General features: G+C 41.6%; 1 protein-coding gene across 1 annotated transcript in view; it reads right to left on the bottom strand.

The window, feature by feature from the left end:
- Nucleotides 1-13432, bottom strand: part of SASH1 (SAM and SH3 domain containing 1) — a 580485-nt gene that overhangs the window by 97041 nt on the left and 470012 nt on the right. The gene's annotated exons all lie outside the window — the stretch shown is intronic.

Below are 13432 nucleotides of genomic sequence, written 5' to 3'. Positions count from 1 at the left end.
ACTAGCTCTTCAGAAACAGGTGGGTCCTTGCTAACTCCTACACAGAGAGAGTAGGCAGGGACAGCAACGCGCACAGCAGAATAACAATATATCCCCAGGCACTGTCTGCCTCAATTCCCTCCCACCCACGTATATTCACATTCCATCTGGTTCTCCCAAGCAGCTGCCCACTCATCCAATAACCAGTCATTACATACATTGCACTGACCTTATTTACTTGGGAGTAGCCCTGCTTTCCTTGACAATGACTAACAGCAATTTAAAACATTAAACTTCTTGTTTATAAGCACAATCAGCCGGACCGCAAATAATTCCAGCTAAATGACTTTAACAGGCAAGTTTACGCCACCCACAAAGACACTCTGCCAGTTGGTCTTTTAAGATATACTGGAGGCAGAAACATGGTTTGCTCAGTCCCAAATGTCTGTTTTGCTAGGCAGGATTGCTACCGTGTTAATAAAATGGCTATAGCCAGGAATCTAATTGTAATAATCTGTTATTAAAGTCAAAATTCATAGTTTTTAAATGATGGATAAATAAGGGGAAAAAAAACCAGAACAAAACAGAAAACAGGCCGGAATTTAAGTAGTGTGAGAAATCCTTCTGAACTTCAGATATGTATGCCATAGAGGGCCAGGTGAGAGGCTGGGCAGGGTGAATTAACAATTTTTTTGGTACAATATGCACACACTTAAAATAGGTCCAAAAGATGGGATGGGGTAATTTTGTTTCTCTACTTGTCTAATTTATGAAAGAGCATATGTGTTATTGTACACATTCTCTAAAAGGTAACAATCTACACTTTGTGCATTTTCTGAGAGAAGAACAAGAATACGCTGCAGAGTGTTATTTCATTGGTGCCGTTAAGAAAAAACCAAGCAATCGAGAAATCATTTAAAAACAATTATGCTAATAATATACCTAGAGTTGCAATGCAGGGTTTTAGTATACGAGCTAGGAGGACATCTTTTAATTAGAAACCACACCTTACTGAAGCTGTTGCCATTTGGAAATAAGTAGGTGGTCCTGCTCTCGGGGTTCTTGACTATGCTGAAGAGACAGATCCATTTTAATGAAGTATCGCTTCCAGAGAATTGGAAAAAACATTCCAGTTTGAAGTGAAAGCCTGTTAAACCTCAGACTCTGTGAAACACACGTTCTACTTTTTTAAAGTGCAATTCCACATGCACAACAGGTATCTCAAATTCCCCAGACCGTTTTGTAGAGCTCACGTTCCCAGAATTCAGGACAGCTTGCAGTTTCTTGAAACTACTGTGTGCAGTACAGGTGCAAAACAACTTGCACATCACTTGTTGGAGCAGCAGCAAAATAACTACACTAAATATATATCTATACACACACCCTCCTCTATACATACCTATGCATTTTTTACTGTATTTCCTATCTCTCAACCTGTCAAAGATCTCAAACGGGAGATGTTTCAAGCATTAAAAGATTGGGTTCCTTAGTGCAAATACACTTCTGGGAACTTTGGACTTTCCAGACCTTCAGACAAACAACTTCCCACACTGCTAAGCAAGTGTGTAGTTTACGAGGGCAGAACAACAGCATCTTTGAGAGCACAACAGTGCTACCCTGCCTTTCTACCGGAGCAGCAGCACTACCCGCTCAGCAGGCAGCGAGCATATGTCTTCCTCCAGCCGCCTCCTTGCCATCCATCACTCCCCAACAAGCTGGGGAAGAAACTTTGACTCTCCGCCTGTGCCACAAGCTCCTCACATCTGCCTGCACAACTGGACACTCTTCCAGTGGCTGAGGGTGTGCTTGCTGATCCCATGCACACAACAAGCTGCTTTCACAAGGTTTGCGCACTCAGTGGGGATAACTAGCGCTGCAGTCCTGGGGAGGAAAATGAACACCAAACAGACGAAGCAACCCCAAAACTTAACCTTCATTTGCTCACTGTTGCAGGCACTAAGAAAACCTGTATGACTTCCAAAGAGATGACATGACTTCTGAATCCCAGCCACTCCACGATAACAAACATCCCTCTCTAAGGGTTACCAAAAATTCCCACTTTGGACTATCTTCCCCAGACAGAGTCTGTTATTCCTGGAGAAGCTTTGCCAGTTAAGAGTACAGGAACTTGAAAGAGTAACGATAGAAGGGCAAGACCAGAAACCATCATTTTGTTAGAACAATATGAAATCTGCTTATTTACTTAATCAGTCCATCTCCTCTCAATTCTGGAAACCATTAATTTTATGTAGTAAACCTGTTCAGAAATAGGTGTAACTTATGAAGGTAAAGTCATGACTCTGAAACTGAGTGATATACTCCAAACATATCACATGAACTTCAACTTAGCCGAGAGCCAGGTGGAGCCGAGGTGAGGATGACAGCATGCTCCAGCATTCCTCCACACGCCTTCCCAAACCCATGCTCCTCAGGTCTGTGGTCACAGGCCGCTCACGGAATAGCGGTGGTGCTGCACAACAGACCAAACCAAGCTGAACAACTGCTCATTTTTCACTGCGTGCAGTTCACTGTGCTTTTTTTTGAAGGTGGTCTCTACAAGGCTGGAAGGCTTGTGACTGTCGCTAGACCAAAATTAGCCTGATTGCAGCACCCCAATTAAAGACTGCAGAACATGGGTGGCCCCACCGCCAGCAAGCACGTGGCTGCAAAGAAAGGTCTATGCGCAAGCGACCCAGCGCCACAACGTCCACAGAAGTTGAGCTGCAGGCACCAGCCTGACTGACGGAAGGGACTGTTGTCAATGCTTGGGACTCAAATTAGGGGCTATGCTCCAAACACAGCTCATGCCAGCTCTCCAGGGAAGACCAGTTCTGTGTGAAAGCAAGCTTAACATCTGAAAAAAGATGAAGGAACAGAAATACCACAAGATCTTAGAGATGAGAACTGGTAACTGAAACACATACTCATTGCAACCCTGCTTTTGCTGCGTTACCACACGCGGGACAGCTAGCTTTACAAGTTAACCGCTCCACAAAAGTGGCAAGCAACCTCCTGACTAGATGCAGACAGCTTTGGGGTTTGAAGTCTCAAGCCTCAAAAAATGAAAGCAAAAATACAAACATTCGCATTTACATCTCAGCTTGCCAGGAAGTTGTAGTGGAAGATGACAATTGAATCATTTGTCTCTGTGGCAAAGAGCTGCTTTCATGTGTTTATGCATGCAGGTATCCAGAAAGCATTGCTTTTGTCAAAAAAGAAACACAGATACACATATCAACCCAGGCCAAAGACAAGAAGAATTTCATACCCATGTTACATATAAGGAAATAACATCGTAACTTAACAAAGGATTGTACATCTGATTTGTGCTACCTCAAATTTTATCCCTACATATAGTTATCTCCATCATCCTCCTTTATTCTTCAAGTACAATTAAAAACATGGCAAAACTAAAAAAACAGATGCTGCTTCATTTTTCTACTGCACTGACAATGGCTGAGAAGACCTATTTTAGATATCATCAAACTGCAAGTACAACTGATCAGAAGATCAATTTTGAACTATGGCATTTTGTCTGTCTATTCCCCCAACTTCTCCAAACAGTTCTAAACTGTCTCACACAAAATCACCACCAGTGTGCTTTGTATTCCTATTTTGTTTAAGTTAATTGAGTATTTTAAAAAATATTCATATGCAAAACTTTGGCTCCAGCTTGAGAAGTCATTCATTCCCTTACAAAGCAAAGACAGTCAAAGGAATTGTCTGACATGTTTAAAAAAAAAATCCCTAGCATTATTCATAAAATAGAACAATAAAAGCTTCATAAGTAATAATATTTTAAAAATATTCCCCTCTGATGCATAATGAGACAATGTTAATTTTCGTAAGTTCCTTTTACTTTCTTGCTTTCATATGTAAGCCAAAACGTAGAGGATTTTTAAGATAATAGAAATAAGAGTCTAAACCCATCAGTTTGTTCATTCCTCTTCTTCCTTATTAATAGCCCTACATTGTGGGCTTGATTCCAATACTAATACAACAGGGTCTAAACAAACATTGACTGCTATTTTAGTTTCACAGGTAGGAAAAAGCATACAGCTATTTAATACCAAAAAATAATAAAACAATGCAATTTATAATAAGCCTTCAGTTATGTGCCACTATGTACCATTTTGATGTAGACAGGTCCCATATTTGAAACAGCTTATGTGAGTAGTGAAAAGACACAGCTTTCAAATTTATTCTTACTGATGTATCTGTAATTCAATAGCCACTGATGCGCTCTTAACTGCTTTAGGTCAGTAATATTTTTAAAACCAAGACCTCACAATAAACTCTTTCTCATTTTGTTACAAATTTAACAGTTAAGCAAAGCCCTACCATGAAGACTGCTTTGCACCAGTTGTGTTTATTGCCATACAAACTGCAATGTTCCAGCTATACAATCCCACAGATCTTCTCTGGTGGAAAAAATTTGTCAGCAACACAAATACTGAGCAGAAATACCATTCCTGGAATGCTTTAATTTATTCACAAAAAGTTACAACATGTTTCTCCTAGGACTTCACTACTGCCTGAGACCTTTCCATAAAATAGTCTGATAGCCAGGAAAGTAAACAACCCACTAGTTTTAAAGGGTTAAACCTAAAATTAAGATTTAATAAAATATTCTAATGAAAACAGAAGTTATCTTGGATTTCCATTTTCAGTTGTCAAATATGTTCCTAAATTTACATCTTATAATGTATGCATGCAACATTTTTTGGCATCATAAAACAGAGTAAATGATGAATTGCCCTGGAATTCCCAGAGAATTAGCTCTGATATGCATGTGAATACCAAAGGAATCCATCGGGATTCCTGTTAATGGAGTGACTACAAAGAAAAGTCGGAACAATTTGACACTTATTATAAAGTTAGGATTTATCGGTCACTGCATGTCAGTTAGTTTAACGTGCTGGCAGAATCCTTTCTATTTGACATCTGAAAGTGTAAAGGAGAAAAATGTTTTGTCAGAGAGCTCTGCTGGCAATAAAATTAAGTCAAAATACATTCATATTTTAATAATAGTGATAAAATAAAAACCCTATTAGCCAAGGAGGAATAATGGACTTTGCTCAAAGTACTGTATACATTTCATAAACACTAGGCACTGTCACAGCATACATACTTCCTGCATAAGTTTCCTCAAAGAATAAGAGTTTTAGAAAAAGCTACCAAAAACACAACTATTTGAGTGTGTACTTTTCCACCTCAGATTCTGAAAAATGTATTACAAAACTGCATATTCCAGCATATTCTCCTCCTGTTCCAGCAGGTGTTAGGAATGCCAGGAAAGGGGAGTCAATTGTCAGATATATGTGCTCACTCTCCAAGCCACTGGGTGAAATTCATTTAACTGCATAAATCTCAAAAATTTAAAGAGAGAGATGTGTACTCTACAAGCCCGTTTGGTCAGCAAGACAGATGGGTCTCCATCTGCATATGGCAATGCAGGTTACAGCCCACAATGCAGCTATACAAGTTCCTAACTTAAAAACCACTCCAGCTATGGCCACAGCATTTGCATAAACTGGGAGGTTAGGCACAGGTCAGAAACTGGGAGGAAAAAAGAAAAAAAATTGACTTTTTCCTATTAAAGTATAAATGTGGAAAGGGCACAAATGAAGGGAAGATGCTCTTTCACAAAGCTTTGCAATGATGACTTAGCAAAGGCATGTTTTCAACCTTCACAGGCCAGGATGAGGGGGGAAAGAAAAAAAAAAAAAATTTCCGTGCCTGAAACACAGGACTACTGTGTGGAGAGTCACTGTAAACATCAGCAGCTTACTTCTGGCACTTGGATCTTAACAGGGATGCCTACCAAAAATTTGTGGAACACGACCCTGCATTTCAGTAATACCTTTGGTTTTGGATAGCTGGAAGAAGTACATAAATGAAAGCCAGAACGTGGGCCAGAGCAAACAGGCTTGTTTGGAGAGGGGAGAGGGTTAAGAAAGAGGAGGGACCAAAAAAGTGGTGAAATGAGAACATCTGCTGAAGGGAAACATGTTTGTGCCTAATAAACACACTGTCAACAGGACTTCATCTACATAGCACATATGCTACGAGACATTTAAAGTTAAACAGAACTAGCTTACCTAGAAAGCAAGGGATGCTCGGATTTCCATGGGACAACTTTGAATAAGATACTAGTACTTTTTAGATATTTTTCCTAATGTGGGCTCATAGAAGCTCAAGAAACTTGTGCGTCCTTCCCTAGGCAACCTCGGACTGGCAGCCTACCTCCCTGCACTGTAAAATACACTAATACATGAATTCAGGCTTCAGGTGATTAATCCGAGAGAGACACTGTACTTCACGTTCCTCCACAGTTCTTTCTAAGGAGGCACATTTAAAACAGATCCAAACCTTTTCAAAACAGAAGAGTTAAATCTGCGTGTACCTCTCTGGCTAGGGCTCATGTCTCAATTTACTACAGTAATACAGACTCACACCATGAGGGCAGCCATCCGTAGGAAAACCTGCGAAGTTTCACGATAATTGTGTGTGTTACACATTTCTGACCCTCTTACCTCTCCCTTGCTAGCAATGCGCTTCTGCCAGGAATAAGGCTGATGTTTTGCCTTCTAGCTCAGATTCAAAATGGTTGCCATTAAAAATAAACCCAACAAGCTGCTAGAGAAGCATTCCTTTCTTTTCCTAGGGCTCAGAAAGGACAATCTTCCATTCAGCAGAAGTAACAATTCCACTATCCATGCAGTGACAGGTTCAAAGTCTGTCTTGACAGTCAGCAGGGTCAGAAATGTGAATGAGACAGAAGCACAAGGCCAGGCAGCCCAGTGCTTGCCTTGATATTCAGGGGAAGGCATAAAATACCCAGTGTAGAAGTCATGACATTTTTATATTGAGAACAGCTATTTTAGAGGATGCTGAAGGGTTGTCATGGTTCCCTTGACCTCTCTATAGCCGGACACTGCAAGAACAAAGAGAACATACAGATCAGACCGATTCAATGGAAGACTTTCCATTAATTTTTATGGCATCTGAGGGTTGAGTCATTAAGCTATGCGACTTTACAGACAGAGTTACAAAAATAGATCTAATAAAACTGTGTCAAGCTCTCTGCAGCATGGTGAAAACAGTTCTAGATTCTGTACAATAAGCAGAATACACAATGGTACAGTTTGATATAAAAGCTTTTGCACCAGTTATCTGAAATAATTGATACAGCTCACTGAGTTCAAAGCAGTCACTCTAGACCCAGAAACTTTATATTAAACCACACAGCTATGTAACCTTTTTCTAATATATATGAAACCTTGCCCTATCTTTACATCAAAACAAACTCTTCCCCTTTTCAAAATTCTGCAGATAAAGTGTTTCCTTCACCATCAGCACCATCATTTTTTTTCCCCCCTCACTTTTCACTGTAAAGCCCCGAAGTCTTTGTCAAGAAGGTGTAACAAAGCATCTTTGGAAAAGCATTCTGAATGTGATTTACGTTTTTCCCTTTGTAAATTAAAATCGATTTGAAAGCACACTACTGGGACCCCTCTCTCTGGCGTGCAACCAAGGAAGTCTTCTATGTAAAAAATAAAAATATATGCGTGTGTGTATATATATGCATACTAACAAAAAAGTTGTATCTATGCAAACGTACATTCCAACATACTTAAAAAGTGGGTATTTATCACAAGTAGAACCAGCTCTTTCACATGCTCATTATCTTGACAGACAAGATTACATGCAAATTTTATTCATGAAAAGTTAGTTCAAAGCACCCTTAATGTCCAGCTTCCCTAATAACAGTATATTATCTTCTATCCTCCTTCCCCCAAGGTGATCTGCATTAAGCTCATCAAAATGTAACTCAAAACTCTCATCTGCTCTGATACCTGCCAGGCCACCACTGCCCACCAGGCTGGTCAGCAGTCAGGCACAGGTTATCCCTGCCAGCTTGTAAAGCAGAGTAAGTTAACAACTCCTTAAGCCATGTAATAGCTGCACCTGACATCACCTCTCATTAGTTTTGTTTCCCTTGCTGCCTCCTCCTTTTGCACTCTGTGCTTTCTGAGACTTTTTCTCAAACCGAGTGGAAATGTGTCTCTTCATGCACACCAGCTGCAGTGGGCTTCTATCCTGACAGTTGGAGCAGGAACAAATGGTAAACAGAAAAATGGCAAGAATTAAGAAATGAACATATATGTGATTAAAGCACCATTAAGGAGATGGAGATTAATTTCTTGTTTCAGAATCAGGAAGTTTAGCACATGTTACAGGGTGGCTTCCTGTTTAAGTTAGAGTCTAATGAAATAGGTATGCAAAAGCCAAACATCTTAAGTAGATGATGAAATAAATTTATCTCAGTGAGCTGGCCATATCAACTGCAATAGTGATGGAGGTCTCATTAAAATCCATATCTTTTCTTTGCATATAGTAGTAACAGAACATGACAAAAACAAATCTTCTGTGATTGTTTGGATCTACATAACTGAGATGTGAGCAACTCATTAAAATAGTAGCCTGAAAAAACCAAACAGAAAACATGTAAAGAAAAAACCCAATTTGGATATTTAAAGACAAAACAAACTGAGAAGACAACAGGACAACTGCGTAAGCTCAACAAGTGTTGTTTACAGTATTTCCCAAGGTGCTGAAGTTGCATGGGAGATTCAGAGAACGCAAACTTTGATCATGTTTATATCCAAGTTTTACTACAAAAAGCATAGTCAAAACTGATTTATACTTTATACCTGTAATCACTAAGGGGCATTCCCTCATAGATGGGTGTATTGGTGAAACATAATAAAATACACTAATCTTAAGTCAATGAACCAAAAGGCACTGAAATCCTATTTAACAATGATTCCACTGTATGAAATTCTGGTTTCATTTTCAGCTGAGGAAAAAAAAAAAAGAAGTCAGAAACTACTGTAAAATAAGGGTTTCACTATGAACATACTCTTAGGAGTATGCTGAGGAATATTCGAAGGGTGATTTTATTTCAGGAATAGGCAATTATTTTTCTACTGTTTTTGCAACTCTGTCTGTAAGTTAACCTCCATACATGAATGATATCTGAAATATTAATACCATCTACTGGTACCCTAATATTCTGTTCCTATATGGGATTTTATTCTAACCTAATCCTTTTATCCTTTAAATGGATCTATCAAGATCATAAAATAGTAAGGAAAGCACTTGCTGAACTTTGGATTTATGAATCTCTGTTGCATCAACACAAGGCAGTATAACCTTTACAGTACCCTATACCCTACATACTTACTGTGCAAGTTAATTCTTGCCTAAGACACAATATACACAGGCTCCTAACAGGTATATGCATAAGGGGCATATACATAATTGTCACCGCACTACCCAAGGCAAAACAATTGCTTGTTTAGTAAAATAATTCTTTATCCAATTTGGTGGTCCCTAAATAGTTTCTCCAAATAAAACGTACTAAATTTGTTTTGGCCTATGAAGCATTTACTTTTCTTTTTTCCCCAACACTAAGAAGCTCCTACAATCTGTAATTTCTTTGTGGAAGAAATGGCATTTCATTCTGCCTTGTGCTAGGTGCTGTATAAAAAACGACAGCAGCAAGTATCTACTTTAACCTTTGTTCCTCTCTACTCATATATTTTTTCCAAGCACCACAGTAGTATGAATCTTAAACTTTACTATGCTTTTCACCAGGACAGTTTGCCACAAGCAGGAGAGACCTTGCCCAGAAAAAGGAAAGTTCACTCAAAGAAACTTCTCACCCTTCTTTCTCCATTCCCCCTGCCCCTTTCCCTTGCTGCTTCTGCATACCACTGTGCTCCCCTCTCCCCTTTATTTCCACTCCTCTGGGTCTGGGGTCTTTCCCCCCACCCTTTTCAAGAGCCAGGCCTGAGATCCTGAACAGGTCTCCTGCCTGGCCCTCCCTAAGGACCGCAGCTTCCCCCAGCCCACTGAAAACCAGCAGTACTGGCTCCAGGGATGCACCGATAAAGGCAGAGAGCCCTCCATGCCTTCCTTAATTTCTCACCACCTTGGCAGCTGAATTGTGTACCGAGACCTTTCCCCCCCGCCCCCCAGCCCCAGCTACAACTACCAGGGAGCAGAGGAGAGAGCACAGCCCACTCCAGCTCTGCAGGGAAGCCAGCGCCCCAGAAAGCCCCGAGGGGGATGCAGTCGCCCCAGGTTTCTTCTGGCTGGACGAGCCTATTGCCTCATCTGCACTTAGATGGCAAGAGCTATGGGGCAGCACTGCGCCTTTATTCATGCAGCACCCAGCTCAGCAATGAGCATCCCGACGTTTAGAAATGCTACTACGCTATTACGAAGTTGGGTGTGACAGTAAGCTCAATTACTTATTCCTCCATGTGCCATTTAAGAGGCTTACTTCCAAGAGACAGGCACTCTCCTGCTATCCATGTGAAGGTTTTGGAAAGGGGGAAGGGAATCTTGGAGTATCTGCCTTCACCCCAAAATCCAGTTTTACAAAGTGGGAAAAAATACTGTTCTGCACACCAAAGTGCAATGGGGTCTCCCCCCTGTTTTGGGGTGGTTATGGAAATGAGTTATCCTGGTTGCTGTGCCCAGCGGTACAGGGTACTGTGCGGCCCTTGATTTACGACTGTGAGCGCAGAGGGCAGCCTAGCTGTCAGCTGTGGAAAACCTGAGCGTCGAAGTTTAAACTGCTTTCTCAAACTCTGCTATTCTCCTATTTTTTTTCCTGCTAGAAATTCAGCAGCTCGCAGCCTGGAGGGTACGCCCAACACTTCTGCGTACTCAAGGACTAACCTCGCCTTCACTCCTACTGCTTCCTGACATGCTGTCTTTTACCAGGAAAGGAAACAACCGTAATTGAGCATGGCAGCAATCCATGTTTCCCCATGTAATCTTAGCAGCAGAAGAAATGGTTTCCTGTAGCTCCCGTAAGCAAGCTGTGCCCAGCCCCCCCCCCCCGCCCCGAGGCCGCCCATCCCGCCTGCCCGTGCTCCCCCCGCAAACCCTGGCTTCTGCAGGCACCGGGTGCCCGCTGCTAGCACGGGCGCAGAGGGGTTCCCACTCTTTGGTGGCATTAATAAGCTAGCTTAAATAGACACCCCACATTCATACAAATAAAGTAAAACCAGAAAGACTGACTCTACCCTGAAGCACTTGAGTGAAGCCTCAGCTTTTGACCCTAGCAGAGGTACGGCACTGTTAACACACACTCGCAACCACTGCAGGTAGCATACAGATGAACCAAAAATAAAGCTGCTCATGCAAAACTTCATGATGCTGGGCTCAGGGTTTTTTATCGCCTTAACTAAGCATCTCGAAGTCTCTTTGGAGAGTGTTTTATTTAGGAGCGGTAATGCACAGTTATCAGGGGGTTTCAGTTCATTTAATTAAGTTGAATACAATTACACTCTAGTGGGTCTTAAAAATGCAAGAATCTATTTAAATATTATTTAGATGCGTATCTTTTAACTACCACAGACTGCACAGGGCTTCATGTTTATATCAATTAGGGATATCAACCTAGCAATAAGAACTCTATCTCTTGCCAGTTTATAATCCTTTCTACTCTGGGATCTCTTATTTTATTTGCTCATTTCCCTTTATCTGTGTACAGTGAAGACGGGCTTTTTGCGTTCCTGTGTGCTCATATTGCTTCACCATTGCCAAAGCGCTTCCTAATTAGGCTAAATAGGCCTCTTACCCAAATAAAAGAGAAATATTTCTGCTTACCTACAGAGCAAATCCTACAGAGTCTGGGCTTGAGTAACTGTGTGGTTGCCATATCTCCCAGGTGTTTCAAGGACATATTTCTCTGAAGGGGCAACATGCAATTTATTACTTGCAGGAGCTCCCCAATAAGCAGGATGCTACGTGTTTGTTTCAAGGAAGTGCTTAAGCCCGTGGGTGCTGTCAGTCCAGTGGCTCTGCCCACTGATAATAGATGTTGCTTCTACTGGAGACTGAATGCATTACTCAAGTGTTGCACATCAGAGATGCACCTCGAACGGCAGCATGAAACAATTTCAAGAGCCCCACGGGGCTAGAGATCATAAAAAGCAGAAGCTGGCAGAACCCCAGCATCAATAAAGCTCGCAAAAAATTGTGTGTCTCTACAAAAGCTGGTTCTGACCAACCCGAGGCCCTGAACCACAGGTTGAAAGACAACAACCGTAGATAAAGACACTTGGACTTGGAGGGGAAGCTAAGTTCTCACTTGAGCAATTTCTCTATGCATAGCAACTTAAACATCAAAAGGAGAGCATCCCGCTAACTAACCATTTGTCAGGAGAGTTGTCATGCCAAAGAAAAACATCTCACCTAGTTGTAAAAGCAACTGTAACACAAGAAGAAAGTCTCAGATGGAAGGAGTTTCCACACAGACTCTGCTTCTGAGATGAAAGAAGAGTCTGCAGTCTCGGGGAACACCAAACCATGAACCCAGCAAGAGCGGCAGGACAACCTACGTACCAGGACACATCTGAAGCGCCACAAAAACAGCAGGGAGCTCCCTGAGCAAAAGGAAGACGTTACACCACTTTTCACAGTATGCACCATTATCGGTTTCAAATCAAAGGATGTAGAGTAAATAAGCCGCCTCGTGCATAAAGAATCAGGACTTGAAGGGAAACAAAGATTTTGCTGCATGTCTCTCTCAAGGAGAAAGGAGAATCACATGTTTTCAGATGTGGAGATCTCTTCAAAGCTTGAGAGGTACAACCCGAAACACAGAGGCTGGTTCAGAATGAGTTATGTGTGAACAAGGAGTCAGGGCATCAGACTGTCTCTAGCAAAATAGTAAATCGCACTCTCATCCTCAGCCTGTTTTAGCTAACCAGCCCTCTGCTACAAATTACCCATTCGAAGCATCTACTGGCAATACCTGAATGGCATAATTTTACATGACTCACATGCACATCAACAGTTACTGACCTATAGTCTGTATTTGTCTTTAAGCAAAAAACAAAACAAGGTGCAACCAAGGAGACATGAAGGCTTGCTTTGCCCTCCGATACCCCTACTCAGCGCCTGAAGCGAGCCCTGTCATTTCTGACCCAGGCTTAAACCTCCATTGCTTACTTCCCACATGCTCCCTGCCCATCCACAGCGTTCAGCCACCTCCTCTGGGACCCCCCCGAAGCCGGCCTGCGTGCTGACCTTCCGCTGCCAAGGTCCCAGTCCGAGCTCCAGCCATTTCCTGCCGTGAAGGCGGCAATTCTTCCTTTCACATGATCTCCTAAATCCCTCTTCCTAACAGTTGGAAGTTACCCTTCTCAGCTGGGACTCTCTTTTCACTTTTCTAGCCACAGAAAAACAATTCTGGATACTGAGTCACTGATACCTCCATCCCTTGTCATCCTCTATTTCCTCTTTATATGAGAGGTATTTTCTTCCCAAGAGAGGGATGAGTCTGGAGAAAGAAAAACTCATGGCTTTTTTTTTTTTTTTTTTTTTTTTTAATTTGCTCAAACCCACACAGCAACAGAGCTACCTA

This window comes from Pelecanus crispus, chromosome 3 (genome assembly GCF_030463565.1).
Source record: "Pelecanus crispus isolate bPelCri1 chromosome 3, bPelCri1.pri, whole genome shotgun sequence".
NCBI classification, from domain to species: domain Eukaryota; kingdom Metazoa; phylum Chordata; class Aves; order Pelecaniformes; family Pelecanidae; genus Pelecanus; species Pelecanus crispus.
The sequence above is the reverse complement of the archived record's forward strand: the minus strand, read 5'-3'. Positions and strand labels throughout refer to the sequence as shown.